Genomic DNA, 13,359 nt, shown 5'->3' with positions numbered 1-13,359 from the left:
CCCCAACCCCACCCCCACCCCCACTCAGTCTTTCAATTTTCTTGTTCAAATGCGTTCAGGTTGGAAAACACCAGGTGAAGATGGGGACTTAGCTGAAGTTCCTAAAATATAGAAGCAAATTATTAAAAAGAGTAACAATTTTTACCCAGTTTCATAGAGTCACATTACAACAACAACTGACGATAAAGGCTTGCTAACAGAAAACACATTGTCAGAACTGAGGGGTTATAACCATCAAGCTTGGGTTCATTTCTTTGGGGGGTGGGGGGAAAGAGAGGTGGAGGGGTGACCCAATAGGTCTTTAAAATGATTAGGTGGGGTTTGACAAGATAGATAAAGCATTTCAAGGGTCATAAATAGTAGATAGTAACTAATAAATCCAGTATGGAATTCAGGGGAAACTTTTTATGGAGGTGGAACTTTACTGATGGCCATGGGATAGAGTCCAAGGCAAGCGGATGAAGTTTGCTATCACAATTGATTTTATCCTATGAATGACAGTACAGGCGCAACGGTTGAATAATCCAGTCCATTTCTACATTACCCAGAGAGAGTGGTTAGAATGTAGAAGTGGCTACTTCATGGACTACTTGAGGAACCTAGATAAGTACACAAGAGACAAAAGGAATAGAAGGATATGCTGTGGGAGGGGTTTTCAGTGCAGAATAAACATTGCATAAAGCCGGTTTGTGTAAACCCATTATCTGACCACATTAATGCTTCTCTACTCAGTCGCAGAATTGTTACTGTGCAGAAGGAGGCCATTCAGCCCACGGCTGCACCGGCTCTCCGAATGAGCATTACGACTCAATGCCATTCTCCGCTTTTCCCTGTAACCCGGCGCATTATTTCCTATTCAAATAAATCATCTAATGCCCTTGACTGCCTTGATTAAACCTGCCTCCACCCCTCAGGCAGCGCATTGCAGACCTGAACCGTTGTGTAAAAAAAGTTCGCTCATCACTTTTGCAAATCACTAAATCTACACCTTCTCATTCCTTTTACAAGTGGGAACAGTTTCTCCTATCCGCTGTCAGGCAAGAGAGTTTCTACTTCTGACACAGTTAGCAATCAGGTGTAAATCAGGTTAATTTAAGTTTCTTTGCTCACTGTTCCACTCAAGTTCATCTGCATATCACCAAACGTAAACAAAATCCTCCATGGACCTTTTCTCAAGAGTGGTAACTAGTTTAAATACAGCAGAAAATGGGTTTAATCACATACAAAAAAAAGCACCCATAATCAGAGTGTCTACTCCACCACCTCTGGCCAACCCAATTTTAAGAACTGTAAAATGACAAAGAAGGATACAGACCTATTTACAAGTTAAATGAGTATTCAGTTTAATAAAATATATTTGTATGTTAGTGCCCTTGCATCTTAAAAGGTCAATTTAGAGGCTAAAAGCTCAAAGAGGTGTAATTAGCAGAAATCCACCAGTGATTAATTCAATCTGGGGGGTGGCCAATTTATGGGTGGGACCAACTTTTAGTACAAAGTTTGTTAAACTAGCATGAATCAGGTAAACTTACATCAGGTGTCATCTGTGGTTGAAATGCTCATTTATACATGTGTTGGGTTTGCAGACTTGCACTCAAATCAAAAAAATAATAGTGCAACCTCCCAGATACTCCTGTCCATTACAGCTCCCCAATTTAGTTTCAAACCATTTCTTTGAAATGCAGCTTCAGCACGCTTGTCCTCTCATTTGAGAGATCAGAGATCAAATCCAACTCTGATGGATGAGATAGACATTTCTGATATGCATCAAATCTGTGCATGGACAGCCCCAGTCCAGTAATTACAGCAGGTGATGCTCCTGAAGGTGGAGACACATGTCTGACACATATTAGACAAAAGGTAACTTCACAATGGGCAGTCTGATAGCTGATCAGCGATCTCTCTCTCCATTCAGTTAAAAAAGAGAAAAACAAAACTTACTTTTAGATCTCTTGTTATTTGTCTTTACTCAGACACACATACACACACCAACCAGAATAAGCAGCCCAAAATGACTGGTCCCATTTCCCTAGGAGGTTAAAAAATTGCAGATGCAGTGCTGTACTCACTCAATTCAGTCCATGTACAAATCAAAGAAAACGAGGACAGGCTGCAACTCCCTTCTAATAGTTTCATAAATCACTGCCAGCCATCACTTTGATTTACATATAAAATAGGTTTTCAAGAATAAATTTTATTCCACGAGCTGTTTTGTACTGTTGGCTTGATGCAGCTTTACAAAAGAAGTGCATTTCCTTAAGAGGCTCAGTGTCATATAATGTTTTATAACACATTAAAAAAGATGCTATATATAATGTGAGAGTGTAATGAATTCTCCTGCTTTGTGGTTGCAGGACCCTTCTGTTGAAAGCCACAAGTGTTCACCTATTGGATTTCTTGTTCATCTCCCTCACCTACTACCATGACTGACCAATAGAACACAATCTACAATTCTTACAATGGACCTCTTCAGGCAAAGCACCCAATCTTTGGTCCTGTGGCAACAGAAGGCAAGGGGCATCTGTTGCCTCTTGCACCACAGACTATTGCAAATAGCATCATAATCTTGATTTGTCCCCAGCTGCTTTGAGAAACAGGAATATGGCTGTTGGTGGTGGGGGTAGAGGGGTGGTGACTGAAATCTAGGTAATTCTGGGTTTGACACCCCATCAAGGTGATTGCTCTTTTTTTTTAAAAGCGGGAGCTCAGTGCAGAGGGAAAAAAGGTCAGATTGGGGATTGTGGAGTTAAGCAAATTAAATCTGGTACCTCAAATCTGCTTGAAATAACAAAATTACCACCAATTTATGTTGCCTGCTTGCCATTACAGGACCCTAGGTGGGGAGGTAGTTTGGGGAAGATTGTGAAGAAGTCTTTATCATACTTACTCTTCTAGTGCAGAAACATAGATAAATGACAGTAGACGAACATTTGTGCTAAACTGTAGTAGCTCATTAATTCAAACTCATTATAAACTTAATTGTTAAAGCCCAACTCTGCTGCTCCCTGTGGTATCTGTACAGGAACAGGCTTCAAGGTGATGGGAGCTTGCTGAGAAGTTTGAATCAGGGAGCCCCAGAGTGCACAGTAACGTGGTTTGACTGCTGTTCTGTTCTTCATCTCTTAAGTGGGAATGACTATAATTGTCATTTTAAAACAAAAAAGTGTGTCACGTTTAAGTCACCTATTCCCTGATGGATAGATTTAGGGAAAAAGAAAACTGCCTAGCAGCCCGATATTAGTTCCTGAAAATTTAAGAGCAACATTAATTCAGAGATTTTTGAAGGTTCCACCCTTGTCAATCTCTCACCACACACAATCCTCTTGGCCAGAGCTCTGTCCAATGGCTGTTTGGTTTCTTCTTCTGCCCATTTTTATCCACCACCCCCCCCCGCTGGGGTTACACTTCATTTGACAAAATCCCCAAACATTCAACTTGTGGGGTGGGATGTTGCTGAACTAGTATCAGAGCTGGGATTTAAAATGTTGGGACAAAAACAGAAAACAATGCTGGAAAAACTCAGCAGGTCTGACAGCATCTGTGGAGAGAAAGACAAAGAGTTAACGTTTCAAGTCCGTGTGACTTTGCCTTTAAAATGATAGGTTTTGGTATCAAATACTCCCAGACTTGAAAAGCTTAAATTATGCCACATTTGCTTTAAGGGCTGCCATTTATAAACTTGAATCTTGAGCTATTCAATGCTCCAAAAGCTACTATACCACTTTTTAAGTGATATGTGGAAGAAATTGTGACACTACCATCAGAGTTCAATCTTGATGTCAAGCTATCAGTGCTGGGGGGGGGGGGGGGGGTGCGCGTGGGAAGAAGAGAATTCTCCTAATTCTGGATCTGAAAACACTGGTTAATTCACTGCCACTGATGTGGTAGTGTTCATAAAGATCAATTGCTGCACACAGGAGAATAATGTGACAGCAGTTGACTATGTTGCAACAAATGGCAACTTCCTGCAGAAGGTTGCCAATCCAAGACACCATTACTAAGCTCGTGCTGAAATGAAGTGTCCTAAAATTTTTTTTTTTAAAAAAAAGTACCCCAGTCCTCCACGAGTAGAGCTCAATATGTAGCAAATCACTACTTTAAAATGCTCAGAAGGTCAGAGAGAGCACGCGAGTTAATGTTTCGGGTCCATGGCCAAACCTCAACTGTTTCTCACCACAGGACCTGAGCATTTTGTTTTTATTTTATGTTTCCAGTATCCGCGTTGTTTTGCTCGTGTCCCCAAATTTACAAATGTTGGCTTTTCAGGTAACGACTACGCTGCAAACACAACAACGTTCAACATTTAATACGGTCAAGCATTTCCTTTTTTTCCCCCCCGAGCGAGTTATGCAACAATCCCAGGGTGACCAACAGTCCCTTAATTTACGGGATCGTCCCGTATTTGAGGCCACTGTCCCGTGTCCCAGGTTGCTCGCTGCCGGGATGCCGTTCGTCCTGTAATCCAGACCTTAAAGTTTTGCCCACGTGCAGTATCCACTCTACTCATTTGCCTGCTCTCAGCATCTCCTGCCCAGCCCCTGCTTGCATGAGCCTCCATGCCAGAGTGCCCCTTACATTTTCCCAGCAAGAGTTGCTCACCCTGAATAACCCACACTTGATGGCAGCACAGAATAGCACGAAACAAACAACTGAAGTGGACCGTTTCAACCACACGATGAAAACATTCAACTTCAGCGGCTACTAAATGCATTGGATTACATACCTCACATTGCTTTTATCATTGAAAATTAATCTTCACAGGATTGAGACACATTCTAATGATCGTCCTGCAAGAAGAAAACAAAATAAAAGTCAAGATTTTTAAATCGAAACAAGAGACAATCACAATCTAGGTGGCAGCTTGAGATATACAGCACCACAGTCGTATACACTAAGCAACAATAAAACGTAGCCCATGTAGCATTCATATACACCATCAATAAGGGTTTAAAAAGACTTCGTTTCAAAATGAAGTGTTTTTTTTAAAAAATGCACCCAGAGTCAGATTTAGGCAATTGTCCAACATTGTTAAGTATTAAAAGTTAAATAGCAATTCAGGCTATCAAAATGTCAAGATAATTACAGTCAAAGACACAATTACAGGGATGGCTGGAAAGGGACTGGTTCATCCTGTCTGTGTCAATAGCAAAAATACTCTTTGTAAGGAAGCATCCACTAGCTTTTTTAAAAAAGGCATGACCATATACACATATACCAGGTTATATAAAATTCCACTTAAAAGAAACTAGCAATCATCCATCAGCAGACACACCCACCCCTGAAGACACTCCAAGAACCACTTAGACATAATTCCGAACAAAAAAAACTAAATGGTCAGAAATGAAGACGAGAGATACAAATGGAACTAAATCACCAACATAACCATACTTAAACTGTTAGAAGTCCAATGGACTGGTCATTTCTACTTACTTTCTTTCAAAAGGACTAACATACTCTGAGTACTATTTTTGAAAGATACCTTAAGATTGACTTCTGACATTTACTGCCAGATTCTCCAGTTGTCTATTCTGGACAGACAGGCAATTCTGGTTTTTAATAGACCAAAAAAAATGGAACATGTTTCATACATACTGTACAATATATCTAGAACAACTTCACATAAATTAGGGGCTATTACTCCAGAATTTAAGTGGATTAAATGACCTTTTAAATCTAGAACATTGTAATAATTCATGTAATAAAATTTAGCATGTGCGTCTAGCAAGCATTTAGGAAGGCAAATAATATGTTGGTCTTTATTGCAAGGGGACTGAAGTACAAGAATATAGGGCAATGGCAAGACCACAGCAATACTGTGTAGAGTTTTGGTTTTCATATCCAAGAAAGTATACACTTGCCTTACAGGCAGTGCAGCAAAGGTTCACTGGAGTGGTTCCTGGGATGAGGGGATGTCTTCTGCTGAGTAAATTGGGCTTACACTAGAATTGCAGAACGATTGCAGGACCAAATAAAGCACAGTTGTGCCCATGCCAACTCTGCAAGAGCATCACCTAGGCCCACTCACCTGCCCTTTTCCAATGTAGCCCTACAAATTCTACAAGGCACAAGTCAGGAGTGTGATGGAATACCCCCCACTCACCTGGATGATTGCAGCTCCAACAACACTCAAGAAGCTTGATAACATCCAGGACAAAGCAGCCCACTTGATTGGCACCACATCCACAAACATCCACTCCCCCCACCACCGACACACAGTAGCAGCAGTATGTACCATCTACAAGATGCACTACAGGAACTCACCAAGGCTCCTTATACAGCACCTTCCAAACCCACGACCACTACCATCTAGAAGGTCAAGAGCAGCAGATGGATGGGAACCACAGCATCTGGAAGATCAGCTCAACCCATCCCCACCCAAACCAAGTAACTCACATCCTGACTTGGAAATATACCACCATTCCTTCTGTGTCACTGGGTCAAGATCCTGGAACTCCGTCACTCACAGCACTGTGGGTGTACCAACACCACATTGACCGCAGCAGTTCAACAGAAGGTGGTGGTGAGCTGCCCTCAAGGCAATTCGGGATGGGCAATACATGCTGACCCAGCCAGCAAAGCCCACATCCTGTGAATTAAAAAAAAAAAATTCTTTTCAAATAAATCATCAATTCTCTTGAAGCCATGATTGAATCTGCCTCCCCCATTACTCTCAGACAGATGGAGTTTAGAAGAATGAGAGGTGATCTCATTGAAATGGAAAATTCTGAAGAGGATCGACAGGGTAGACAGAGTTAGTTTCCCCCTGGCTGGGGAATCTAGAAATGGAAGCAGTGCCTCAGGATTAAAAAGGGACTGACTATTTAGGTCTGAGATGAGGAGAAATTTCTTCAGAGTGGTTTGTGAATGCTTGGAATTCTCTACCCTCAAGGGTAAGATGATGCTCCATTGTTGAGTATATTCAAGGCTGAAATAGCTATATTTTTGATTGCTCAGGCAATTAAGGGATATGGGTAGCGCCAGTGAACGGGAAAGCAGAATTGAGGCAGAGGATCAACCATGACTGTACTGAATGGCAGATCAGGTTCGTAGGGTCCATATTGTTTTATCCCTTATGTTCCAAGATTAGAATTATAAAGATGCAAATGCCCAAGAGCTCGAAGCTAAAAACAAACAGTCAGAAGTTGAGTGCTCAATTAAACGCCCCATTGTTAAAATTTACCCAACCCACTTCAACCTTGGCATTTACACAAGCACTGATTAGTGTGTGTCCTGGAACAAACAAAAGGTGACATTTAAGGAGATGTTCACATGTACATTTTTTCCTGTGTTAAACAACTAGAACATGTGATAAAAACAGAATCCAAAATAATTTAGAAAAATAAAATGGATAACCATTTCAAAGAATTTATGGACTCAAGGAAGAGGAGGAATACTGAATAGATAGTTCCTTCAGGCAGCAAATAGATGCCGGCAAGGTGTGTTAATATTTCTCATTGTGCATCATAATTTTGTGACCTCAAATTTTTAACCCAAACAGTGTTCGACATGGATTTCTAAATATTAGAACAGGGCTGCAATGGTACTAAAGCACAGGAATCTACCAACTTCTGTGAAGCATCAGGCACACAAACTTTTGCACAGAGTTCAAGCTTGAATGTGGAACACAGATAGGAGCTGGAGAAGACCATGTTTGACCAGCCCAGCTTGCTCTGCCATTCAATATGATCATGGCTGGTCTTGGCTTCAACACCACCTTCCCTCCTTTTCCCCATATCCCTCTATTCCTCAAGACTCCAAAAACGTGTCTATACCAGCATTAAATATGGTCAACGATGGAGCATCCACAACAGAAATTCAAAGAGTCACAACTCTTTTGAGGTGAAGAAATTTCTGAATCCTAAACGATCAGCCCCTTATTGAGACTGTGCCCTCATGTTTTAGATTCCTCAGCCAGAGGAAACATCGTCTGTCTATCCTGTCAAGTCCCTTCAGGGCTTTGCATGTTTCAAATGAGATCACCTCATTTGTCCAAACTCCAGAAAATATTGGCTCAATTTACTTAGCTTCTCATCACAGACAACCCTCTTATCCCAGGGGCCAATTTGGTGAACCTTCGCTGTACTGCCTTCAGTGCAAGTAATCCTCCCTTAAGTATGGAGACCAAAACTGCACCAGTATTCCAGGTGTGGTCTCACCAAAGCCCTATACAATCATAGCAAGAATTCCTATTCTTGTACTCCAATCCCCTTGCAATAAAAAGGGCAACATGCCATATGCATTCTTAATTGTCTGCTGTACCTGCATGCTAACCGAGTGAGTCTCTTGTATGAGCACACCCAAGTCCCTCAACATTTACAATTTTCACATCTTGCAAAATATTCTGCTTTTCTGTTCTTACAGTGAGAGTGAACAACCACATACTTCCCCACGTTACATTCAACTTGCCATCTGTTGTCTACTCAACTTGCCTGTATCTCTCTGCAGCCTGTCCCCTCCTCTCAGCACAGTATGGTGCCAGCCAAAATTAAATTTCTCTCCATGTTCAGTGCATAATGGCCAAGGTTATTCAGGAGTATGTGAACTAAGAGACTAATATCTAAAATCAATATGCAAGCTCTAGGAAAGAACATCCATTCTTCTTGCTACAGGTTTCAGTCATTCCACTGCATTGCAAACACTAAGGATGCCAAGACACCTGGCTGATTTATCCCATCTAACAGTCAAAAAAAGAAAATGTTTTGTGAATTGATTCCAAGAATCAAAAACCAGGTTGAAATTATATCAATTCAAAGCTTATGCTAGCAGAGATTGTGACTGCAATGGTATCTCCATCCCACCGCTGGGAACAGCAAGCTCAAACAATATGTTCATTGGGATAAGGTATATTCATCAGTCCTTTTACTAACTGTGCTCTTGTCACAATCATGTCTTGGTGAAGAGATCAGATACACAAGGACATATGAAGCAAATACCCAAGTGTCCAACTGTACAATTCCTTCTCAGGTGCTGAAACCAATTTACAGTTGCTCTGCAACTAATTTCAAAGCAAAATAAACAATGAACACAGATCGCAGTTCAGGAAAGATGCAGCAATTCAGTCTCGCTTCAAGCATACAGTATGAGCCAGGAAAATAAGGCTTGGGCAATATTACACAGGACATCATTGCAGAAGTTCGTGAGCATGGACAGCAGATACAGGCTCAAGTCTGATTCCAACTGAGGCAAATCTGGATGTAAATGACAAAGGGACTTGGGCAAAAAAAAAAACTGCTGAGGAACACTAGGATTAGCAAAGTTGGTGCGATCCAGTGCCTGTGCATGCAAGGATGGCATAGGCTCCAACCTCTTGAAGATTAGCCTACATCCTTCTAGAACTCAACCGAAGATCGTCAGATCAGTCTCGAGCCTTCTGCACGCTCTGACGAGTTGCATGTTTGTGTAACACTGTTTTTTGTTGTCGAACAGGTGATGTGGCATCACAAATGTGTAAAAGCTACTTCAGCCTCATTAATGAACTTCAGTTTAAAAAAAAAAGGCAAATAGCTTAAATTGGAGCAAGAGCACCAACCATTGCAAATCTCATTATGGAAAACACAAAGAGCTTCAAAGTCAGATGATCGCACAGCGCACCAGAACATTTCAGTTATTCATTAAGCTTTCAACAATGACCAAGGAATCAAAAGAGCAGCACAGCCTTTTTGCTTCCAAAGCAACTAGGGTGCCTCTGTTGTAAATAACGAGGTTCTACAAAATATCATCTCTTTAGGTTTCCACCATTTTGATGGCAGGGCTTTTTTGCTTTTGAACAAGGATGCATCATTTTGGACTAAATAGTCAATTTGTACGAAATAGGACATTTATTGAATTGGCTCCTTCGTTTCTTCAAATAAACTGAGTGTTAGACTCTAATAATCAATACCTGGAGCCAATGAAGCACTGATGAGTTTAGCTGAAAACATCAATCACCCTGCTTTACTAGATTGCCAGGGTGGGTGAAGGTAGACAAGACGGGTTATTGCATAGAATTGGCACTAAATGCAAGAATGTGGAGGCTATTTGGTTGATTTCGTGAAAGAATACACATTTGGCAAGTCACTCACTGCTTAAATGGCTTCAAAACAAGAGGATACTTGCGAATTTCACTACACTGCATCACTAAATGGCAAGACATTGTGGCACTAACTGAATTCCCTAGACAAATCCCTGATGTCAGGAGGCAACTGCAGAGATTCAGTACAGAGATAGAACTTTTCCCTTCCGTCCACAAAAGGAAATTTAATTGCACATGACCAGGCCAAGAAAATATCAAATTCTGAGGGAAGGGAGTCGACGTGACAACCTACAAAAAGCTAAGCCGGATAAGCAATATTTGGATCCGTGTGGAAGAACCATGCTGGAGCAGGAATCAAAACCAACACTCGTCCTAGGCAAAAGCTAAAGACAGCACCTGAGGGAAGCTAAGTAGGAAAATAAGTTTAATTTTTAAAAATGTTATGCTTTGGTATCTTAAAACCTTTTATTTTTACCTATCACAACATAGATGTTCTTTAAGTGTAGATTATATCATAATGTAATGTCTCAGGTTTGTATCCTAACTACAACTAATGAGCACACAGTGCACCAGCTGAAATTAACTGCAACTCTCCAGGGGTCATTAAACACTACCCAAAGAGTATTTCAAAAATAAAATTCCAAGTCCTGGGAATTTTAGCACTTCAAAATGTTAATTTGTTGCTTTGTTTTATGTTCTGCTGAAAGATGACAGAGTTAAGATGCATCTTTCTTAGTTCAAATACTCCGATTGGCAAATTAAAGCCAAAACCGGGAAGTAGTATACAATAAATTTACAGTCATTATAATGCTCTTAAAAGATACCCACCCTATTGCAATTGGGTTATGTATAAGTACAACAGAAAAAAAAAAGACTTGGATTAATTAAAGCCAAGTACTGCAGATACTGGAAACGTGAAATAAAAGCAGTGCTGGAAATACTCAGGTCTGGCAGCATCAGAGAGTCAGTCAAATATGACCCTTCTTTCGCACTCTGGGTTTATATAATGCCTTTCGTGACCTCAAAGTGCTTAGACAATTAAGTATTCTTCAATGGTAACCATTGAAGTAGAGGAGATGCAGTATCCAATTTGCACACAATGAGATAACCTGTTCCATCTCATCCAAAAGGCAGCATCTTTGACAGTGCAGCTCTCAGTATGACAGTGGTGTCAAACTGCATCACACGTTTTGAGACTCTGGAGTGGGTGGGACTTGACCCACGAACTTCTGACTCAGACAAGTGTACCACACTGGGAAATAAATGACAAAATTCACATTTAAAAGCTACTGGAAAACCAAATACCATTTCATTTGCACAAAGACGTCAGACATGCCATGGTTTAACTGAGTAGCTGCTCAAATGGATGGGCCAACAACCACACTCTTGCATTTAGACATGGATAACAGCTGTAAATTTGGATCATGGATCTCATTATTGCATGCATGTGCACATTGGGCATGACAGCTTGGCTAGTGCACAAGAATTATTGATATTTGACGTTTGCTATTGAGTCACAGAATATCATTCATAGCAAACACATTGAATCAGCACATTTACTGGCCCCCAGAAGACTGGCAGAAGTCAGAATGACCAACTATAAAAAAAAAATTAGTTGGTCTACTAGGTTGTCAATTTGAAAGACCAGTGGATTTAGTCTTTGAGTTGGCTGCCCATCAAACTCTGATCATTAACCAGCAACCCCCTTTGCTAGGGAAGTTGGATTCCAATAAAACATCTCCACAAAATTTGCCATGTTATAGATCAGCAGCGCAAAAGGCCAGCATGTGGGAGGTCTACTAGAAAAATACTGTCATCCAAATTTACTTGACATGCACTTTGGGAGCTTGTAGCATGCAGTTTTAGAAAAAGCTGGGTATTGTAAATGCCACGCACCAGCCTCATTTGTGTGAACTGGTTTTCCCCAATACCATTTTGAGCCAACAATGCAGTTAGACTACAAAATCAAGTGAGTTTTGGATCAGAATGGTGAGTCATCTTCCGCACTGCCACATGACAACTTTCTTAACAAAAGCAGGCAGTTTAATTACTATGCCATCATGCTGCAGTTACCCTGCAGACCTGTCAATAATTCACCCAACTTCAAAATATATATTTGGAATGGCAACAGTTGGATATTACAGTTCAAAGTGGGTATGGTGAAATTTTCAAACTTCCACCATAGCTCCTAACGTCTCTAACATTGTTACTAAGGAGATCAAGATAAACTTCCTTAAGTACTTTCATTAGGACTCCATGCAAGAAAATGCATTTACATACAACCGTCAGCTCCCAAAACAACAAAAGCTGGGAAGGTCACACCATTTCAAACCTAAACACTGCCCAAAAGTCAGCAAGACATTGTAACATTTTGTATTTCATTAGAAAACTTTCAAACCAGTTTCTGAATATTTAAAATAGTTTGACTGTACACAGTGCTGTAAACTCCCCTTTGAATGGTCACAGCTGAACAAACCAAGCGCTCTGACAGTTTCACCGGGGAAGTATTCCAGCCCGCTCCAGTTTAAAAAAAAGTGCTTAACAAGGATTATAGCCTCTCCACTGGACGCATATACATTAATTTTTGTATCCTACTTGTACATCTTGGCAGAGGAACCAAGGCCCCTTTGGAGAAATGTAAATAATAAATTGTGGAGCAAATCCATTTATATGGAATCACTTTTACCCAGTTGGTTTTTAGTGTAAATTCTAGCCCAGTTTGCCTCGTCACCTGCTCATACTGAAGAAATTGTTACCTGTGAGGCAATAGATGACATGAGCTCTGGGCACTGGATTAAAATCAACAGGTAAACTGATTGGCATGGATAAGATTAGATTAAAGCTCTTGCCAGACATATAAAATACTACACATTGTTAACCTTGCATAATTCAACAGTAGCAATATTTAATGTGCCAATTATGCAATCTGTAGCCAATCTAAAAGGAGTAGGGCACCAGCTGACAGCTGTCGAGCTCAAATCCTACATAACTCACTAGTGGCGTTTACAAATTATACAGGTTCTTTTTAAAATGTGACTTTTTTTTTTTAAAAAGCACAGCAAATACTCCATGGTCTAGGATTTTCCTATTTGATCACACTTTTGAATCAGTGTCCTCATGCCATGCTGTTAGAGTTCTAGTCCCAGTCATTTAAATTAGAATTATCATGGAAGGATTTACAAGGGAGGAGGAGCGGGGGGTGGAGAATGGCTGGAAAGGATTGAATTGGAACAGAACTGGGTGGTGAGGTTGAGATGTTAAAAAAAAACTGTCCTTTCAGCAGAAAAACCCTGAGCCAAGTTCAGTTTAAATCAACAGGAGAATTCTTCCATGCCTCAAGAGAAGTC

General features: G+C 40.6%; 1 long non-coding RNA gene across 1 annotated transcript in view; it reads right to left on the bottom strand.

Moving 5' to 3' along the window:
• Positions 1-12: 12 nt before the first annotated feature.
• LOC121288269 overlaps positions 13-13,359 on the bottom strand; it is a 56,155-nt gene continuing 42,808 nt past the window's right edge. Inside the window, exons 2-3 of the long non-coding RNA XR_005945351.1 lie at positions 4,724-4,787; positions 13-101 (exon numbers count right to left, since the gene is read on the bottom strand). This is a non-coding gene — a long non-coding RNA (uncharacterized LOC121288269). The remainder of the gene's footprint in view (positions 102-4,723; positions 4,788-13,359) is intronic.

The sequence above is a fragment of the Carcharodon carcharias genome, chromosome 15, assembly GCF_017639515.1.
Source record: "Carcharodon carcharias isolate sCarCar2 chromosome 15, sCarCar2.pri, whole genome shotgun sequence".
NCBI classification, from domain to species: domain Eukaryota; kingdom Metazoa; phylum Chordata; class Chondrichthyes; order Lamniformes; family Lamnidae; genus Carcharodon; species Carcharodon carcharias.
This window is presented reverse-complemented; position numbering and strand designations above follow the sequence as displayed.